General features: G+C 36.3%; 1 long non-coding RNA gene across 1 annotated transcript in view; it reads right to left on the bottom strand.

The window, feature by feature from the left end:
* Positions 1 to 23,099, bottom strand: part of LOC112821763 (uncharacterized) — a 100,929-nt gene that overhangs the window by 16,470 nt on the left and 61,360 nt on the right. Inside the window, exon 2 of the long non-coding RNA XR_003207541.2 lies at positions 16,214 to 16,431. This is a non-coding gene — a long non-coding RNA (uncharacterized lncRNA). The remainder of the gene's footprint in view (positions 1 to 16,213; positions 16,432 to 23,099) is intronic.

Raw genomic sequence — 23,099 nt, 5'->3', positions numbered from 1 at the left:
AATTAAATTTATGATAAATGCATACTATGGTTTCCTTTTTAAGTAACTTATTTTAATTAGTTGTTCATAGTACCGAGTATTTAACTTCCCTTTATTATAGAACTAGATAAAAAGAATATTTTCCATAATTTTGTAAATACTTTTTTCTCTCCAGCTATTATTTTTTTATTTATTTTTAACCCATGGATTAATTTTTACATACAATGTTGTATTAGTTTCAGGTGCACAACATAGTGATTCAAAAATTCTATCCATTACTCAGTGTTCAGCACAAGTGTAGTCACCCACCATCTGTCACCATACAATGTTATTACAATATTATTGATTATATTCCCTATACTGTAATTTTTTAATACTTTATTTATTTATTTGAGAAAGAGAGTGAGAGAGAGCATAAGCAGGGGGAGAGGGAGAAGGAGAGAGAAGCAGACTCCCCGCCGAGCAGGGAGCCTGATGCGGGGCTCGATCCCAGGACCCTGGGATCATGACCTGAGCCAAAGGAAGACGCTTAACTGACTGAGCCACCCAGGCACTCCTATACTGTACTTTTTGTCTCCATGATTTCTTTATGTTATAACAGTAAGTTTGTACCTCTTAATCCCCTTTATCTATTTTGCCCATCCCCCTAGACCCTTTAACTTCTTATTCTTAAGTAAAAGTCTGACTATCCCCAATGGAGTTATTGTTCAAATACAATTTAGAATTCAAACACTTATTTCTTAAAAATAGTTGTAATGTTACTATTATCACCATTATCAAATTTAATTGCATATATTAAGACAGATGAAAATAACATGTCTCAAAAGATCACTCAAGTCAAAAAGTAGTCCCTCATTTGAAAAGAAAGATCAAGGGCGCCTGGGTGGCTCAGTCGTTAAGCGACTGCCTTCAGCTCAGGTCATGATCCTGGAGTCCTGGGATCGAGTCCCACATGGGGCTCCCTGCTCAGCAGGGAGTCTGCTTCTCCCTCTAACCCTCTTCCCTCTCGTGCTCTCTATCTCTCATTCTCTCCCTCTCAAATAAATAAAATCTAAAAAATAAATAAATAAATAAAAATCTTAAAAAAAATAGAAAAGAAAGATCAAGAAAGATCAATGTTTCTACCCACTAAAAGGGGTATGTCTGCTAAAATGATAGAAATGAAAGAACAATAATTTTTACATTGATTTTCATTCATCATTCTCAAATTTATAGGAATTTGAGAGTGGAAAATGGAAAATAGAAATTGTATGTAAACAATATAGATATAAGAAAAAAGAGTGTTTCCTAAAAAAGATTTATATACCTTACAGTAGAACCTATAATTTTTTTCAGAATCTTATACACCATACAAACATCCATACCTAATTAAAAACCTAAAAATAAAGTGATTCCTCAAGACCAGTATAAAAAACAAAAAAACTTCATATTTTGTATTTCTCATTCTCCAGTGATATATTTTAGGACACTAAAAGAATTTTATGAACATACGTAATATAGCTCACCAAAATTCTTTGAACATTTAAAGGGATCATATTATTACATAAAGGAGAAGTCGTCAGTATGGCATTTTCAGGGGAAATAGTTTACTTCCCACATTCTAATATAAGTATTCTTGGAAAATCCATCTATTAATTCAATTTTTTCAAAATGCTCTTGTATGAGTATGTCTAATGTATGAGATTTATGTGATGTCACTTTCTAGAAATAGCTAGGAATGAAAAAGTAATATATGATTTTATTTTTAAGAGAAAAATTAGAAAAAAGGTTAAATAATGATGTTTAAAAATAGCATAATGTGGCCACTAATAGTATATCTTACAAATTATGAGAGGATAAAATAGAAAAGAAAGTTAATACTTACAGTCAGAGAGGAAATGCAAGAAAATTAAAAAGTTAAATACATGAAACAAAATGACAGAAGGCCAAGAACAGTTATAGCAATGAATGTAAATATGTTCTTTTTAAAAAGAAAAGTTCTCTGATTGATCTAAATACTAAAGTTGTACACATTATTTAAGAGGCAGACCTTACCACTACAGCGTTATTTTTTTAAAGGTTTTATTTATTTATTTGAGAGAGAGAGAGAGGGAAGCAAGCACAAGCGGGGGAGAGGGAGAGGGGGAAATAGAGAAGGGCAGAAGCAGACTCCCAGCTGAGCAGGGATCACAAGGCAGGGTGCCACGTGGGGCTCCATCAAAGGACCCTGAGATCATGACCTGAGCTGAAGTCAGACACTTAACTGACTGAGCCACCCAATGCCCCAATACAAAATTATATCACTATGATGGAAATGAAAATCTGATAAAATATCTAATATCTAATAAAAAGGAATCCATTGAATTATGATATTGCCATAAGATATACTCATTAAAATCATGTCACTGAAGTAGATGTAAGTTTATAGGAAAATGCCCAAATTATGATGAGTAAAAAAAAAATCCATTATATTATATTATATAAAGTTTAACTGTAATATATATCAACATATATCTAGATACTGTAGATAGCTCAATATGTACAGAGATATGAATATAAATATTTTATGTTTATATAATAAGGAAAACAATAAAGATACATACCAAAATATCAATGGCCATCATATCTCAATAATTTGGTAGTAGTCTTCCTCAAAGTTTTGATAGTTTCCAAATTATACTTCTCACCAAATTTTGTTTTTATAACAGACCAAAGGGTGAGGAAAGTACAACACAAGTTTTCTTTGTTTCTTCTTTAAAAAGAAAAAAAAAAACACTAATCATTAAAAAAGAAATATACAGTTATCTCTTGGACTCAAAATTTAGTGACACCACTTTGTTTTGTAGAAAAACATTAGCTAGGGGCGCTTGGGTGGCTCAGTCAGTTAAGCAACTGCCTTTGGCTCAGGTCATGATCCCAGGGTCCTGGGATTGTGACAGTTTTGTCGTGCTCCCTGCTCAATGGGGAGCCTGCTTCTCCCTCTGCCCCTCTCCCTCCCCCTGTTTATGCTTTCTCTATCAAATAAATAAATAAAATCTTAAAGAAAATTTAGCTAATGCTTAAAACAATTAGAATGAAATAAATTACATGTTATTTTGCCCCAAATTTTTATTTCTTAATATTCAGGAATGTTAGATTCCATAATATAAGCTGCATTTTCTATTTGTAAGCTTAGATAGGTCATAACGTATTTCTACCATTACTAGTTCACATCTATACAGATAACTGATAGAGTCTTTGTTTCAAATTTACTACTTATAACACTTAAGATTTTTCTTATGGAAAAACATAGTATTTCAGCCTAAAAAGATCAAATTTAACTGACAGTTTGTTAAAATATCATATATTTATTAAAGGATAATTTTGTAATGTATTATAGTTTAGATTGCACCTCTAGTTTGAAAATCATTAGTGTTATTTCCATTCACAAATATCACTTTAAATCACAGTTTCTCAATACTGACACTATTGACATTTTGGACTGAATGATTTTTTGTTGTGGGGTGCTGAGTTAAGGATAGAGTGATAAGTGGAGAGGGTTTCTTATACATAAAAGATTGTGGAAGAAGGATTTGAGAGGCAGTGATTCATGTCATTTACTGAAGCGTGTAAGGGCTTCAAGGTCTCTAGAAATCTTACAACCAAGCTAGGGTTCAAATCTTGATTTAGCGGACTGAATTTGCCATGAAGATACCTTCTGATTCCAGACAGGGTTTCCATCTGAAAGATCGCAAAGAAAGTCTGGTAATAATAGAGTATCATATCCAAAGTGTATTTTAATAGAGACCATCTCCTTCAGAATTGCCTAGAGTGCAGGTAACTGTCATACATAAACATTAATGTTTGAGAACCATTGCTTTAGAGTTTCCAAGGTCTGAGCCTCTGTCTAGGCATTCCAAGGAGCTCCAATTTTATGCATTTGTCCTAAAATCATTTTAGAAGGCTTCAGAACACCTAACAGGACTGCTAAATAGATTTGGAGATGAACCTCATGAAAAAATATAGGATCACAATAGTTTGTGTATATTTATTTTACTGCAATATCAGTCCTTTCAGTGATGTTTTGGTGTTATTTTGAAAGCTCTTCTAGGATTCAGAGCACCAATCAGCATATCAGTGATCCTGAATTTTTAACTATGGAAGTTTACCCAAAAAATAAAAAGTTCTCTGTGCCTACTTACATCTGTACCAGAACAATCACTGCAAATGAAGACATTTTATGACAAAGTCTGATACTAAGAGACCCTCCTGATAGTTCACCAGCTCTCTATTATCTACCAAAAGTAAAGTCTCCTTGAGAATAGCACCATTGCAAGAAGATAGGTCACATGGCTGTCTACTCCAGATAAGTTGGGAGGAATCACAACACACCTTTTGCATCTAAATTCCTTTTGAGTCTTCTATTTTTAGAGATTACGGAAAACTGATGTAGGCTTTTGGCTCCTTCCCCCATATCAGTCCTAAATATACAACAATGTACATAAGAAGACATTGATAGACCAAAGAATAAAATGTTTTTCAGTGTGTATAAAAATGGGCAGCACAGAAAAGTTGGCTTTTTATCCCAGATAAAAAAATACTTGGGTGAATCTTTCAGTTATCTTTTCCCTATATTTGCTAAGTAGGTCACTGCTTTCTTTAAAAATGGGGAGGTAACCATAATACTTAATTTTATGTGTCAACTTGGGAAGCCTAACAGTACCAAATCATTTAATCAAACACTAATCTAGGTGTTGCTGTGAAGGCATTTTGTAGATGTGGTTAACATCTACAATCAGTCAACATTAGTAGAGGAGATTATCCTCGATAATGTAGAAAAGTTTCACCCAATCAGTTTCAAGTCTTAAGAGGAAAAATTGAGGTTTCCTTGAGAGGAAGAGATTCTTCCTCAATATTGTAGTATCAGCTCCTGCCTGTTTCCAGCCTGCTGGCATGGCCCTACACATTGGACCAGCCAGCCTCCACCCCTCACAACCTCACAGTTATGTAGCCAATTCTCTCTCTCCCTCTGTGTTTGTTTGTGTGTCTGTGTCTCTGTGCATGTGTGTGTAAGTCCTAGTGATTCTGTATCTCTGGAGAACGCTGATTGATAATAGAATTTGGTACCAAGAAGGGTGTTTCTAGAAGAACAGAATCTTAGAGATGAGTTTTTCTTAATTGGTTCTGTGAATTCTGGAACTGGTTCTCATTCTGATTAAATTTAAAGGTACTAATGACTGTTTCCAGTGGTAAAGAGAGCACTGATTAGATAGAGGCAGAGGGAGAGTTATAGGGATCATACCCTATTCATTCTGTTTCTCTGGAGAACTCTGACTTGAGGCAGTGGCCTAATATCAAGATTGCAATCAAGATTCGTTGGGATGGAAAATGGATAAAATGGTGCAGGCAGACCCACTTGCATTTGATAGGCCCTCCACAACCTCCTCCGGACTCTACAATCTGAGAGACTAAAACCCTGTGAAAAAAGTTCTTAGAGGAAAGAAGTTTCAGAGAAGATAGATGAGGAAATTACATTAGAGAGAGCGTCACGTGGATTGTCAAAAATGGAAGTGTACCATTCTCTTCCAGACTCTCACCACCTAATATGCCTTCCTCATTCACCATCTTCAACTCCAAACTTATGCAGAAATGCACCAACCAGAGATCAAACTTTAACTCATCTTTGCTCTCTTACTCAAAGGAATATAATCTAACCAGAAAAACTGAGATGTCTGAAGAATAAAACCTCTATAGAAGAAAGACAACAAACTGAGCAAAAATAAAAGGTGAAGAAAATCAATGAACCAGTAAGAATAAGAATTTAAAATAAGCAAAATAAATATCCTCAAAGAGATCAGAAAAGTTATAGTAACATGAAGGTCAGATCTTTATAAAAAGGGATAAAGTATTAATATAAAACACGTAATAGCTGAAATGTAAATATCAAATATGAATTTAATAGCAGAAAAAGAAAGTTACTAAGTTAAAAGATAGGGTCAGGAAAATTTCCTAGAAACTATCAGAAATGGATAAAGATAAGTAATATTTTTAAAAAGTTAAGGATATAAATGGTAGAAGTATAAAAAGAAAAAACATAAAAGAAAATCTTTTAAATAATAAAAACTGATAATTCCTAAGAATTAAAAAAATTAAAACTTCAAAAATACTCTCATCCACATACACAAATCTAGATAAATTATAGTGAAATTTTAAAAATACCTAAAGTAAAATGACAATTCTCCAGCTTTCCAGAGAGAGTTGATGTGCCTTAAAGCAAGCATGAGATGGACATAGCAAATTATTGACACTGTAGGCAAGAAAACAGTGTTACATTATTTTCAAACTACTGGAGACAAATAACTCAAATAAATTAATGCCATAACTTTATACTGGCAAATTCTCATTTAAAGAAACCCACAAAATAAAAATGTTTTCTAACACAAAGTCTCAAAGGTTTTAAAATAAAGAACCTACTTGAAATTCTACATGGAGGAAATAGTCATGAAGGGCAGAAATAAATCCAAGAGGATACTAATATACAAATGGTATGTACGGGTGAGTAATTAACTTACTGAACTGACTACTATCTATATGCAGTAAACAAAAAATATTCAAAAGAACACATATCTAAATTCAAAATAGTACCAAAATTATGGTTTTGGATGTTGGGATAGAGAATGAGCAATTAGAAAATAAACTCATGCCAGGTATATAGAGAAGAAAGAAAATTTTATCATGTCAAGAAAGTGATAGCAAATTTTTAAATAACCTTGATCAATTAGACACCAAGTGAAGCACAAAAAAAGAGGAATTTATAAATTCTGCACACCTGCAGAAGAAAATTATATCTATTCACTTATACAAAATGAGAGGAGAGTGATGGTTTAAAAAGCTTGATCATGGGAGCACCTGGGGGGCTCAGTCAGGCCTCTGAATCTTGGTTTAAGCTCAGGTCATGATCTCATGGGTCATGAGATCGAGCCCCACTTTGTGCTCCACACTCCTCGGGGAGTCTGCTTGGGATTGTCTCCCTCTGCCCCTCCCCCCACTCTGTCTCTCTCCCTCTCTCTCTCTCTCTCTCTAAATAGATCTTTTCAAAATTAAAAAAAAGCTTGATAGTGAAGGAAATGAAGGAAGACATGCAAGGAGAAATGAACCAAAGGGAGGCAAGAGTAGAAATTTTAATATTAAACCATCATAAAAAAAAATACTATAAGTAATGCTTCAATATAAAGCTTCTGTAAATAAACAGTGGAGAAACTTCTGGGACCTTCACTTTTGTAAACTGTAACAGTTTTCTTATAGGCCACAAAGATCATGAATCATTAAAGTAAAAATCCAGAGTATATGAAGAATTCTTGCAATTCACTAATAAAAAGACAAATCCAATTAAAATACATGTGCTATGGTGAGCGCTGTGAATTGTTAAAACTGTTGAATCACAGGAGGGAAGAAAAGATGGCAGAGGAGTAGGGGACCCTATTTCAACTGGTCCCTGGAATTGAGCCGGATACCTACCAGACCATTCTGAGCACCCACAAAATCAGCCTGAGATGTAAGAAGATCTGGATCTCTACAAAGAGAATATCCAGGGCTGTTGGTTTCCAGGTAGGAAGCAGGGAGCCGTGATTCTGCAGGCAGATATTGGAGGATAAACAGCAGTGGGAAAGAGCCTGTCCATGGGGATCCTACACCGCCGGTGAGCAACAGCCTTGCACACTGGGGACGGGGCACAGACTCACAGACCTGTAGCGACGGGGAAAGGACTGTAGGGCAGCCCCCGGGGCAGAAACCTGGAGCGGCAGGGTCACGCCTGCAAACTGGGAGCGGCTGGCAGTTTTAGAAGCACAAAGAGCAGAGACATGCTCCAATCTGGAGGCAGGACTGGGAGCGCTGCAGAGGGGCTCACAACCCAGGCCACTGCAGTTTATAGCAGCACGGACAGAAATGGAGACAGTGTGGCCTGGAGAGCTCAGTAAAGAATGGACTGCGATCTCTCTGCTCTGAGGCAGAGGGTTGGAAATAGTCTCCTCTGCTCTGACTCGCAGAAGAGATGTGGAAGGCTGCCAGGGAAAGCCGCCAGAGAACAAAAGCCCCAAAAAACTGATTCCCACTGAGCCCATCCCCCGCCACACGGGGGCAGGGCAACTCCGCCCAAACGGGGTTGCCTGAGTAACAGCGCGGCAGACCCCTCCCCCAGAAGACAGGCTGGGAAAACAAGAGGCCAGCACCCCCAAGGTCCCTAGAAAACATGTGCATCTTGCTTCGGTTGTGGTCAATAATTTGGACTCCATACATTCCCTCAACCACCCATCAACAGCATGACTAGGAGGAGGAACCCCCAAAATAGAAAAGACTCAGAGATTATGACTTATGCCACAGATTTACAAATGGATGAAGATATAACCAAGATGTCGGAGATGGAATTCAGGCTAGCAATTGTGAAGACAATAGATAGAATGAAGAAATCAATTAATGGCAACATAGAGTCTCTAAGGGCAGAAATGAAAGCTGAATTGGCAGAACTTAAAAATGCTATCAATGAGATCCAATCCAATCTAGATAATCTAATAGCTAGGGTAAGTGAGGCCAAAGAACGAATAAGCGACCTGGAAGACAATATATTAGATAAAAAGGGAAAAGAGGCGGCCAGGGAAAAACAACTCAGAATCCATGAAAATAGAATCAGAGAAATAAGTGACACCATGAAGCATTCCGATGTCAGAGTAATTGGAATCTTGGAGGGAGTGGAGAGAGAGAGAGAGAGGACTAGAAGACGTATTTGAGCAAATCGTAGCTGAGAACTTCCCTAATCTGGGGAATGAAACAAACATTCGCGTCCTAGAGGCAAAGAGGACCCCTCCCAAGATCAAGGAAAACACGCTAACATCCCGGCATGTAAATAGTAAAACTTGCAAATCTTAGAGCCAAGGAAACCATCTTAAGGGCAGTTAGGGGGAAGAGATTCCTTACGTACAGAGGGAGGAACATCAGAATAACGTCAGACCTATCCACAGAGACCTGGCAAGCCAGAAAAGCCTGGCAAGACATATTCAAGGTACTAAACGAGAAGAACATGCAGCCAAGAATACTTTATCCAGCAAGGCTGTCATTTAGAATGGATGGAGAGATGCAGAGCTTCCAAAACCAGCAGAAACTGAAAGAATATATGACCACTAAGCCGGCCCTGCAAGAAATATTAAGGGGGGATTCTATAAAAGGAGAAAGACCCCAAGAGTGATATACAACAGAAATTTACAGGGACAATCTATAAAAACAAGGTCTTCACAGGCAACATAATGACAATTAATTCATATCTTTCAATAATCACTTTCAACATGAATGGCCTAAATGTTCCCATAAGATAGCACAGGGTTGCAGACTGGATAAAAAGACAGGACCCATCCCATATACTGTCTACAAGAGACTCATTTTGAACCTAAAGATACATCCAGACTGAAAGGGAAGGGATGGAGATCCATCTTCCATGCCAACAGACCTCAAAAGAAAGGTGGGGTAGCAATTATTATATCAGACAAATTAAATTTTAAACTAAAGTCTGTAGTTAGAGACACAGAAGGACACTCTATCATTCTTAAAGGGTCTATCCAACAAGAAGATCTAACAATTGTAAATATCTATGCCCCCAACATGGGAGCAGCCATCTACATAAGCCAACTATTAACCAAAATAAAGAGTCATACTGATAACAATACTTTAATTGTAGGAGATCTCAATACTCCACTCTCAGCAATGGACAGATCATCTAAGCAGAAAATCAACAAGGAAACAAGAGCTTTGAATGATACACTGGACCAGATGGACCTCATAGATATATACAGAACATTCCACCCTAAAACAGAATACTCATTCTTCTCGAATGCACATGGAATTTTCTCCAGAATAGACCACATACTGGGTCACAAATCAGGTCTCAACTGATACCAAAAGATTGAGATTATTCCCTGCATATTCTCAAACCACAATGCTTTAAAACTGGAACTCAATCACAAGAAAAAATTTGGCAGAAATTCAAACACTTGGAAGCTAAAGACCACTCTGCTCAAGAATATGTGGGTCAACCAGGAAATCAAAGAAGAACTTAAACAATTCATGGAAATCAATGAGAACGAAAACACATCAGTCCAAAACCTATGGGATACTGCAAAGGCGGTCCTAAGGGGGAAATACATAGCTATCCAAGCCTCACTCAAAAAAACAGAAAAATCCTGAATTCACCAACTAACTCTACACCTTAAAGAACTAGAGAAAAAACAACAAACGATGCCTAAGCCATGCATTAGAAGATAAATAATTAAAATTAGAGCAAAGATCAATGAATTAGAAACCAGAAACACAGTAGATCAGATCAACGAAACTAGAAGTTTGTTCTTTGAAAGAATTAATAAGATCGATAAACCACTGGCCAGACTTATCCAGAAGAAAAGAGAAAGGACCCAAATTAATAAAATTATGAATGAAAGGGGAGAGATCACGACTAACACCAAGGAAATAGAAACAATTATTAGAAATTATTATCAACAACCATATGCCAATAAACTGAACAATCTGGATGAAATGGAGGCCTTCCTGGAAACCTATAAGCTGCCAAGACTGAAACAGGAAGAAACTGACAACCTGAATAGGCCAATAACCAGTAACAAGATTGAAACAGTGATCAAAAACCTCCCAAGAGTCCAGGGCCTGATTGGTTCCCTGGGGAATTCTACCAAACATTCAAAGAAGAAATAATACCTATTCTACTGAAGCTGTTTCAAAAAATAGAAACAGAAGGAAAACTTCCAAACTCATTCTATGAGGCCAGCATTACCTTAATCCCCAAACCAGGCAAAGACCCCATCAAAAAGAAGAATTTCAGACTGATATCCCTGATGAATATGGATGCCAAAATCCTCAGCAAAATCCTAGCTAATAGGATCCAACAATACTTTAAAACGATCATCTACCACGACCAAGTGGGATTTATCCCTGGGAATGCAAGAGTGGTTCAACATTCGCAAATCAAGCAATGTGATAGAACACATTAATAAGAGGAGGAAGAAGATCCATATGGTCCTCTCAATTGATGCAGAAAAAGCGTTTGACAAAATATAACATCCTTTCCTGATTAAAACTCTTCAGAGTATAGGGATAGAGGGAACATTCCTCAATTTCATAAAATCTATCTATGAAAAACCCACAGAGAATGTCATCCTCAATGGGGAAAAGCTGAGAGCCTTTCCCTTAAGATCAGGAACACGTCAAGGATGCCCACTCTCGCCACTATTGTTCAACATAGTACTAGAAGTCCTAGCACAGCAATCAGACAACAAAAAGAAATAAAAGGTATTCAAATTGGCAAAGAAGAAGTTAAACTCTCTCTTTTCGCAGATGACATGATACTTTATGTGGAAAACCCAAAAGACTCCACTCCCAAATTACTAGAACTCATACAGCAATTCAGTAATGTGGCAGGATAAAAACCAATGCACAGAAATCAGTTGCTTTCTTATACATTAACAATGCAACTGTAGAAAGAAATTAGAGAAACGATTCTATTCACAATAGCAGCAAAAACCATAAGATACCTCGGAATAAACCTAACCAAAGAGGTAAAGGATCTATACTCTAGGAACTACAGAACACTCATGAAAGAAATTGAAGACAACACAAAAAGATGGAAAAATAGAAATTGAAGAAGACACAAAAAGATGGAAAAATATTCCATGCTCATGGATCAGAAGAATAAACATTGTTAAAATGTCTATGCTACCCAGAGCAATCTATACCTTCAGTGCCATCCCGATCAAAATTCCAATGACATTTTTCAAAGTGCTGGAACAAACAATCCTAAAATTTGTATGAAATCAGAAAAGATACCGAATCGCCAAGGAAATGTTGAAAAAGAAAAACAAAGCTGGGGGCATCACGTTGCCCAATTTCAAGCTATATTACAAAGCTGTGATCACCAAGACAGCATGGTACTGGCACCAAAACAGACATATAGACCAATGGAACAGAATAGAGAACCCAGAGATGGACCCTCAACTCTATGGTCAAATAATCTTTGACAAAGCAGGAAAAAAAAACATGCAATGGAAAAAAGACAGTCCCTTCAATAAATGGTGCTGGGAAAATTGGAATCCATCAAAATCCTAGAGAACATAGGTAGGGCTATAGTCTGTGGAATTAAGGATAAAATATTTCATGCAAAAAACTAAAAGAACATTTGGCAAATTACAATGACATGATACTTTATGTGGAAAATCCAAAAGACTCCACCCCGAAATTCCTCGAACTCATACAGCAATTCAGTAATGTAGCAGGAGACATCGGCCACAGCAACTTCTTTCAAGATACATCTCCAAAAGCCAGTGAACAAAAACTGGGTTGGGACTTCTCAAACTCAACACCCAAAAAACAAATAATCAAGTCAAAAAATGGGCAGAAGATATGAAAAGACACTTCTCTGAAGAAGACATACAAATGGCTAACAGACACATGAAAAAATGTTAATCATCATTAGCCATCAGGGAAATTCAAATCAAAACCACATTGAGATACCACCTTACACCAGTTAGAATGGCAAAAATGGACAGAGAAAGAAACAACAAATGTTGGAGAGGTTGTGGAGAAAGGGGAACCCTCTTCCACTGTTGGTGGGAATGCAAGTTGGTACAGCCACTTTGGAAAACAGTGTGGAGGTTCCTCAAAAATTTAAAAATAGAGCTACCCTATGATCCAGCAATTGCACTTCTGGGTATTTATCCCAAAGACACAGATGTAGTGAAAAGAAGGGCCATATGCTCCCCAGTGTTCATAGCAGCAATGTCTGCAATAGCTAAACTGTGGAAAGAGCCGAGGTGCCCTTCAACAGATGAATGGATAAAGAAGATATGGTCCAGATATACCATGGAATATTACTCAGCCATCAGAAAGGATGAATACCCAACTTCTACATCAACATGGATGGGACTGGAGGAGATTATGCTAAGTGAAATAAGTCAAGCAGAGAAAGTCAGTTATATGGTTTCACTTATTTGTGGAACATAAGGAATAGAATGGAGGACATTAGGAGAAGGAAGGGAAAAATGAAGGGTGGGGGGAATCAGAGATGAACCATGAAAGACTATGGACTCTGAGAAACAAACAGGGGAGGGGGAAGAGGGGATGGGTTAGCCCGGTGATGGGTATTAAGGAGGGCACGTACTGCATGGAGCACTGGGTGTTATACAAAAACAATGGATCATGGATCACCACATCAAAAACTAATGATGTATTGTATGGTGATTAACATAATAAAATTAAAAAAAAAAAACTGTTGAATCACAGACCTGTACCTCTGAAACAAATAACACATTATATGTTAAGAAAAAAAAAGAAGAAGAAGAAGATAGCAGGAAGGGAGAAATGAAGGGGGGGAATCAGTGGGGGAGACGAACCATGAGAGACTATGGACTCTGAGAAACAAACTGAGGGTTTTAGAGGGGAGGGGGGTGGGGGATGGGTTAGCCCGGTGATGGGTATTAAAGAGGGCACGTTCCGCATGGAGCACTGGGTGTTATACTCAAACAATGAATCATGGAACACTACATCAAAAACTAATGATGTAATGTATGGTGATTAATATAACATAATAAAATTTTTAAAAATCCACAAAAAAAAATACATGGGGCAAAACCTTGAATGGACATTTCAGAAAAGAACATATAAAAATAGCTAGTAAGCATATGAAACATTCTCAACATCATTAGAAATCGGGGCAATCAGTTAAAAACACAGGAGATGCTACTTCAGATCTAGTAAAATGGCTAAAATTAAAAAGACTGACAACACCAACTGTTGGCAAGGATTTGGAGCAACCAGACTTTTAAACCACTATAATCCATACAACCGCTTTGTAAAACTCTAGCAGTTAAACATCTATTGTTTGACCAAGCAGTTTCACTCCTAGAAACTTATACAAGAGAAAAGAAAGCATGAACCAGAAGACCTCAAAAGGATGTTCACAGCAGCTTTATTCATATTTCTGCAAACTGAAAACAGCCCAAAATGTCAATAGGAAAATGGATAAGCAGTGTAGTATATTCATTTAATAGACAAAAAAGGGGAAAAGTATTACTTCATGCAACAATATAGATGATTCTCAACAATATTACGTTGAGTAACAAGACAGATACATTAAAGAACAAACTGTGTGGTGTCTCTTTGTGTGTCAACAGCCTCAAGTGACAATTCCAGATAAGACAGAAGCAACTTCATCAGACAGGGAGCAGTTGCCTCTGCTGTCAAGAAAGGCTCACTGGACTTTTGACGGCCGGTACTAAGAAATATCTGCATCTACCAAAGTTCCTCATTTCAATTCTTACAGTCATATTCTTTTTCCATAGATACCCTAAATCTAAATAAGACATTTAGGGAGGCTATGAATTCAACTTCCTTTGGAATTCAGCAACCCAGAGGATTAGACTCTGTTTCTGGTATTTCATGTTAACATAAGCCTTCAAGGATAAGATTCTATCACAGGGATAGAAGATCTCTTATCTTCTGATAATTCAATGAGCAGAAATTTTTAAAGTTTTAGGCTTGTCATTTTTTTTTTTCCTAAGTCCTCTACAGGAGCTAAAAATATCCACCCAATCCAACACACAGTCTTCATATTACTTAATGAGCACTTCATTCCAGATGATTCCAGCCAGGAATATAAGGAAATCATTCACAGCTATGTGCCATAAACAACGATTGCATCACTCTCTGACCTTAAATTCTTGAATCTAGAAGGATATTTACTATTGTAAAACCCTACTAGATCAGTTTTAGCCATCTCGGCCTCCTATTTTCTTGAGAATCTCTGACCTCCAACATCTCCAGGTAATGTTCACTCTCTCCATCTGCATTTAGTACAAGAAAGAAGAATCCATTCTAAGCTGTTTAAACAAAAAGGGATTTATTGCAGGGTGTTAAGTGGCTTAGAAGAATTTTTGGAAAGGCTGATGAGCACTGAATCTGAGCTGGTAGGAGCAAACCAAAAGCCACCTCAAAGAATTAGACCTCCAACTGCTACTCTGGCCAAGATCAGAAGGCTGCCTGTCAAACTGGGAAGCGGCCACAATGTACTCTCTGCTAACATGTGCATTTCCATTATACAAATTAGCTTATATGTGAGTGTTAAATTAGGAGATAAGAAAAATCTAGTATAAAAATTGCATTGGTTTATAAGAATTTTCCCCAGTTTATTAATCTTTCATACCAAATAACATCTGAAGGCCATGTACACTGACACAGTCCTAAGTGCAGCAACTGGCACTTTCTCCTGGAACAGACCATTCACCCCACCTTCTTTCTCTTGGGCTCAGTTTGCCAGGTATTCTTGGAAGGCCTTCATGTGTAATTTTCTCCTGTCTCTGTGTATGTTGCCCTTACTTCAATAACGTAGCATAACACAAAGAATTTGAGGAACACATAGTCACTTTATCTCAGAAAATGCTGTTCAATAGCCTCTGGGAGAAGCCGCATAATTAAAATGAATGTCATTAGACCTGTCATTCTCTTCATTTTTTGTATGACATTTCTGACTGCTGGAACCTGAATCATATTCAGAGCATGAGAAGCAAGACAGCTGAGGTAAAGTCATTTTAGCTTTTTTTTAAGTTTCTGCATACTAGAAAGCAGGGGAATGGTTGTTGAACCAACCACCCTAAAATATCTATCAAAGAGGGGGCTGTTGCTGGCTGGAACCAAAGAAATACAGAAAGTCATAAGAAAAGAACTCTAAAAAATAAATACACTAAAATCTCTCAATAAAAAGAGCAGGAAAATCTGCATTTGCCTCACAAAAGAATCTGATGCCATATTACTACCATATTAGTTATTTTAAGATGTTTTCTGGCTGCTCACTTCTTAACAACTTCCTTCAATCCTGAAAGAGTCCCCAACTCCATCAAAAAAAAAAAAAAAAAGAAAAGGCAGCCAGCAAGTAAGAGAAACTGGGCAAGAAAGAGAGATGTCAAACAACACCTCCTCCTTATGTGGCAGACTAAGTTCAAGATAGGTTTTCCCTATTAAGGAGGGAGAAAGATTTGAATTATATAAAGGGTTAAGTTTCCTGTTTTAGTATCTCATGTTGACCAAAAAAGTGTGGGATATATCTGATATTTCCCCAGAGCCAGGAAAAAGGTTTCTACATATGGAAATCACAAGACCTGAAGGGGAAAAAAAATCATCTTTTGCTTGTACCTTAATGTGTACATCTCATTCAATACATCTCTTACCTTACCTTAGATGATATTTATCTTCGATGATAGTGTTTTCCATTCTTCACATTTCTATGATATAATTATTCCATGATATAGCTTCCTTATGGGTAAAGTCCATTTGCTTCATCTTGACATTTGACTTGAGCACGGAATTCCTTTGGCCAATGGGATGTTAGTGGAAGACATATAAGTAGAGGCTTGAAATGTGGTTGTGGAATTTGGTTTGCCTTCCATAACCCTGATGATGAACCATGGAAAAAATGCCTTTAGCAAGCCATTTTCTTTCAAGCTGGATCACAGAACAGGATACACGGAGATAGCCACATGCACTGGGTAATTGCCAGAGCCAGAAAATTAAGCATCATGAGGAAACGACCTGAACCTAGTCTATAGTCTAAAGTTGGGATCCGGAACCCTCACTTCTGGAATACACCTACACAAGCGATAATGTTGTCAATCCTTGACTCATGAGTATGATAATTAAGTTTTTATCTTTAAACCAGAGTGGTTTGTTATACAGCATTATTACAGTAATAGCTGACTTATACACAACAGAATTTCAATTAAATCATTTTATTCCTTACCATAATATTTTTTGTAAGATTTTATTTATTTATTTGACAGAGAGAGACACAGCGAGAGAGGGAACACAAGCAGGGGGAGTGGGAGAGGGAGAAGCAGGCTTCCCTTGGAGCAGGGAGCCTGATGCGGGGCTGGATCCCAGGACCTTGGGATCATGACCTGAGCCGAAGGCAGACACTTAACAAAGAGCCACCCAGGTACCACCACCATAATACATTGTTATAACTCACCTAGTTTATAAAATTAACATAATGTATTTGGATAAGGAGCTGATGTTAAAACCACTGTGAGAGAAGTAATTAGAAAATAAAAACTTTTCATAAGTAAAAATGAGAGTAAGATTTTAGCACAACTGACAATACATTTTCTAACCTTGCACAAATCTTTCTTGCTCGTGCAGAGTATCTCTTTTTTGTTAGTTTGAAGACCAGGTGAAAATGTCTTCACAGATAAAAAAAAATATCTGAACTAATAGCAGTAAATTTATAGGGGGGATTTGTTGTCTGCTGGTATGAATATTATCAAAAACAGTCTTTAACCAGAACTCAAATTAATTATGCCGATCATCAAAAATATTTATGAAATAAAAATATATGCAAATTTCATGTGCAAACTAAATTTCTTATATTATTTCTTTTGATCTTTTATTACAATGCTGAGAAACTCTTATTTTAATAATCATTCCTTTTTCACAAATACAAAGACTGAGGTTAAATTGTTTGCTAAAAATATTAGGTTTGTCTGTTTACTACTTGAATAAAATATGTTAATATGTTTAATAGATGTAATTGAAAACATTTAAAGATTTTAAAACTGTTAATATTATTTTCCCCTCAGTATTTTAAAGCTAACTTTTCAGCCACTTCCTAAACATCAGTACTCTACATGTGTCAAGGTGATGATGGGTAAAATATACCTTAAAATTTCTATCAAAGATATCTTAGAAAAATCCTTCCAAGTAAGAATACAATGCCTATCTTTTAAAATAAAAAACAACAAAAAATAGCCTAGAAAAATTAGTCCCCTCAAGAACAGGAGTGTTCTCTACTGTAAAGAAAACATTTTAAGGAAATTAATACTGCTAACATCTTTGCTTCTGTCAATGAAACTGATCCAGGCGATCTAAAGAGAAAAAATATTTAACTTAGAAATTTATGAGTAAGTCATAAAGACTAACAGGTAAATGGCTCCATGTAGTAAGAGCAAAGGGACACAAGAATGGCAATTTCTGTAGGACCAGTGTAACTGGTGCGTGTGATCTGAAAATAGTGAGGTCCTTTGTCTTTGAGATGTAACTACAGCCCTGTTATGCTCTAACACTCCACAAGGCAGTAGAATGATTGGAGCCAATATGAACTTGGACAGTTCTGGGGAGTCTCTATTTAGCAACAGCCGTATGACTAACACAAACCTAATATTGTACAACCAGATAGATAGTGAAACAACATATAATCTTTTGGTCATGGGGCAGTGAGATAAAAGCCTCTGTGTTGTTCATTTGAGTGCTGCCAGCAATGGTTTATTAAATTAAAAATAAAGGACTAGAGTAAAAACTACACAACATGCAATTGTAATAATCTTCCCTTCCAACCCTACACAGATGTGTTAGGGTGCAGCATCCATCCATCTGTTAAAAGCCCGTTTCTGTTTCTTTGTGAGGTTGTGTATCAGTGCTTAGGGTCAAAGAATTAAGGCACTGAAGATCTGAGTGTGATTCTCAACTTAGCTATTCACTACTGATCTGACCTAAGACAAATATCAACTTCCTCAATCCTAAAAGGAGAGAAACAATTGTACTTTCTTCAAAGAGTGCTTTGATATATGTCAACCAATATATGTTAAGTCCTCAGCACAGTAACTCAGACATGGTAAGTTCTTGAATATAGTTTTTCTTCTCTTTTCATTTTCAATACTATCATTAATCCATTTTCTTATGTTTTTTTCTCAGTATTTGAAGTTTTTCTCACTTCATGTTTTAGACCACTTAATTAGAAGACCCATATCTGATGTGCTCAGAAAAAATGTGAGATGGACAGAAATGATGACAAGAGGAGAGAGAGAGAGAGAAGAACTGAATAAAGAATGTCAGTGTAATAGCTGCGCTCAGATTTGCACTGATGTAGTAGTTTAACAAGTCTGGAAGTCAATCAGTACAATTCTCTCATTAAAACCCAATAAAACTTGTCTTGTTCTTCCTGCCACATACAGAAGAAAACCACCTTTATTGTTTTCATGTAGATTGGTGGTTTTAGCCATATAATAAGTATTTTCTAAAGTTCCTTTATTGCCAAGACATTTATAGAAAACATAACCTAAAACCACTCATTAGCATAATTCAAAGTCACACGTTATTGATGCAAAATCATGTTATGTTGATTCTCCTGAATCAAAATAATGCTTTAACTGTAAAGAAAACATGATGTACAGTAAAATAATTGGCTGCAATATAAGTACCTAATTAAGTACTTACATTCTTGTACCTCCTTACAGCAAGTTTGGACTTAAAGAGTTTAATATAATAAGTGCAGGGAAACAGAAGAACACGGATTTGTGTGGACACTAAAATAAGAACTTATGTTAGGCTAATAGTTGTTCATTGTTAGTAAGAAAATTAATAATAGTAATAACTAAATCTATACACCAGTGATGTCCAGTATGGTAACCAATAGCCCTGAGTGGTTACAGAGCCCTTGAAATAGGGGTCAGTGGTCAGTGTTACTGAAGAACTTAATTTTGATGTTATTTATTTAAATTAGGCTTATATTAAAAACTAAGTCAGTATAAAGTACCTCCATAATGTTTACATTGATTATAGGTTGAAATAATAATTGGCAGGTGTAGTATGTTAAATATATAATTAAAATTAGATTCCCCAGCATTTTTACTTCTTATAATGTGGCTACTAAAACTTTTTAAATATAGATATTGCTCACATTTGTGGCTTGCATTATATTTCTGTGGCAGTGTTGCTACATAAACTGGTAAACCTTTGAGGGTAGTAGCAGGATAAAATGAACAGTTAGGAATATTCTTAATTTGTTTCAATATGTAATCTCTATAACCAAGATACAGCATTTCAATAATTTCTATAACCTAAATTTATTTCTGCATTAAAAAATTACACATGTATAATTTTAAAACAATCTTTATTAATGAAATTCAGTGAAACCCTGAATTTTATCTAAACTGCTGAAGTTGTTCAAAGTATGTTAAAAGGAATCTCATGTTTGCTCCATTCTATAGACATTGGCAGTAACACTTTTGCCAGAATTATACTACAGGGCTGTAGCCACTTCAACCCAATATGTTATTAGAAATCTAGAATAATTTGCTTCCAAAGAAGTGTATATAAGTTTTAGCAGCATCCTAAGTCTTTCATAATTAGATTGATTAAAGTGCTTTGGCCCCAACATTGGATTTTAGTTCAGTTAAAATTTTCTGAAAATTTTGGCTAACATGTTCTTCATCTGCTTCAAATGGATTAACTACTCAATCCAGTTTTGTAAATTAAACCAAATTCTTTAAAATCTAATCATCCTCTCTTTAGTAGCCATTCAAATGAGAGCAACTTATTTGTATTGATCTAACTTCTGTAAAGATAAAAGCTGTAAAAATGTTGGATGCAAAAAATAATCTTAAATAATACATGTTTGTTGACAAATCCTATGGTAATTCTGTGCACTCTGAGACGGATCTTAATTTCTAGCATCCTGTAAAAGATCCCATTTAACGTGGCAAATACATCTGCAGGAAAAGTCATATTTTCAGATATTTGAATTGTGATGCTTAATCAAAAATTTATTTTAAATAAGAAAAAAAATTAAGACTACACTGAAAAGTCACCTTACTTCCTAGTACAAACTCTCTTTGTTACCAGTTGCAGCTTACTCTTAATTTTATTAGTAACAATGAATACATTTATTGACTTTGAAGTATTTCCTTAGCATCCCTGAGGTCAGTAAAAAACATAATGAATTATGAAAGCACCTCCAGGCATTAATGTCAGCTTTAAACCCCCATTATAGACCCTGCTGCTATTGAAGCAGTGATATTTGGGAAGCTGATGTTTTCACATGACATATTTTTAAGGGCTTGGTTAGTTGAGAATCTCTGGGTGGCCATTCTCAGTAATTTTGAAAGGTACATTGTCTTCATGATTTTTTTACTCTTTACAAACCCTACATATATATGAGCTGTAATGATTCATTTTCACATAAGATACTTTTACCCATTGTATGAAAATTTGCTCAACTGCCATTCATTACACAGCTGATTTTCAATACTTTTCACAATCTCATCAAGCCTTCTTGATAAAATGTCATTGCTCAGTGAAACACAAAAAATTTTCTCATTTGAGCTTCTTTCTATAAATAAAAATTTCTCAATCAGCTGTAAAGATTAATTTTCAATATTTTTTTATTTTACATATCTTATGATACATTGTACTATTCTGTTAAGAAATAATGAAACATTTATTTCTCTGATTAGGGTATATTTAAAACTCTGGTTACAGTAATACAGTTTTCAAACTTTTCCTATAAATTTCAGTAGTATGATATATTCTTGCTAATTTAATTAATGTGTTCATGAAATTTGCACTAAATTTCAGTAGTTTAAAGGTTTCCTTTTTAAAATGTGTTCTTAAAGTTATTGAGCTGCCTGGTGGCTCAGTTGGTTAAGTGCCTGCCTTTGGCTCAAGTCATGATCTCAGGGTTTTGGGATGGAGCCTGACATCAGGCTCCCTGCTCAGCAGGGAGTCTGCTTCTCCTTCTCCCCCCGCCCCCTGCCCACTCATGCTCACTCTCGCTCTCTCAAATAAATAAAATCTTTTTAAAAATAAATAATGTGCTGTTAGATTAGAAAGATGAGAAATTGTTCAGTTATCAGACTATAAAACCCAGTGTTAAATAATCAACTGAATACCATTGATGTATTTCCTTTATATTGATATATTTTTAACGATATAATTTATTTATTTGACAGAGAGAGAGTTAGCAAGAGCAGGAACACAAGCAGAGGGAGTGGGAGAGGGAGAAGCAGGCTTCCTGACGAGCAGGGAGCCCGATGCGGGGCTCCATCCCAGGACCCTGGGATCATGACCTGAGCCAAAGGCAACCACTTAACGACTGAGCCACCTAAGCGCCCCCCTTTATATTGATATTTTAAAATAAGGATTTTAGAAAGTACATTTATACTTATATTATTTCCATAAATGTAATAATTCTAAATACAAATTAACACAAGTATTTTATATTGGTGACTCAAATATCACAAGCAACATTGTCATTGTAACCTAATTTTCCAAAATGGAGAGTGACTTCTGACAAAATTTGATCAGAACAATAGATAATGTCCCTTTAATTTATAGATGAATTCCAGAAAAATTTGATATATATGAAACCATGGAAAATATTTTGTATATACATATAATGGAATTAGATTTTAGGCAATGAAAGACATTCAAAATTTGTCTCCAAATTGAAATTTTTTTTATTATGCAGGACTTCTCCATGCTTTATAGCATGTATAGCATTCTTGGTCTCTACCTTCTAATGCAATAGCACCTCCTAATAATTTAACAATCAAAGAAATGCCTCTAGGGCTCCTGGGTGGCTTAGTCGGTTAAGCATCTGCCTGGGGCTCAGGTCATGATCTCAGGGTCCTGGGATTGAACCCCTCATCGGGCTCCCTGCTCAGCGGGGAGCCTGCTTCTTCCTCTCCCACTCCCATTGCTTGTGATCTCTTTCTCTCTGTGTCAAATAAATCTTTTTTTTTAAAGATTTTATTTATTTATTTGACAGAGAAAGACACAGCGAGAGAGGGAACACAAGCAGGGGAAGTGGGCGAGGGAGAAGCAGGCTTCCTGCCCAGCAGGGAGCCTGATGCAGGGCTTGATCCCAGGACCCCGGGATCATGACCTGAGCCGAAGGCAGACGCTTAACGACTGAGCCACCCAGGCACCCCTAAATAAATAAAATCTTAAAAAAAAAAAAAAAGAAAAAGAAATGCCTCCAATAAGTGTCCAAAATGACCACAAGGGGTGTGCTTCTGCTTCCAAAGAGAGCACTAAGAATTAAACTGAAATCTGCTACCCACATGCAAACTATTGCAAACCATGTCTTCCCTCCGCTATTCAGTGTCCTTGTTTATTGTTTATTTATCTAAAGATATATTTATATATTTTTTTTGCCAGAGAGAGAAAAAGAGAGAGAGCACAAGCAGAGGGAGTGGCAGGCAGAAGGAGAGGGAGACACAGGCTCCCCACAAAGCAGAGAGCCAGATGCAGAGCTTGATCCCAGGACCCTGGGATGCTTAACCAACTGA

The sequence above is a fragment of the Callorhinus ursinus genome, unplaced genomic scaffold (genome assembly GCF_003265705.2).
Source record: "Callorhinus ursinus isolate GAN/ISIS: 27379988/994484 unplaced genomic scaffold, GSC_fseal_2.0 scaffold8, whole genome shotgun sequence".
Classification (NCBI taxonomy): domain Eukaryota; kingdom Metazoa; phylum Chordata; class Mammalia; order Carnivora; family Otariidae; genus Callorhinus; species Callorhinus ursinus.
Note: the sequence above shows the minus strand (reverse complement) of the source record. Positions and strands in the feature narration are given on the sequence as shown.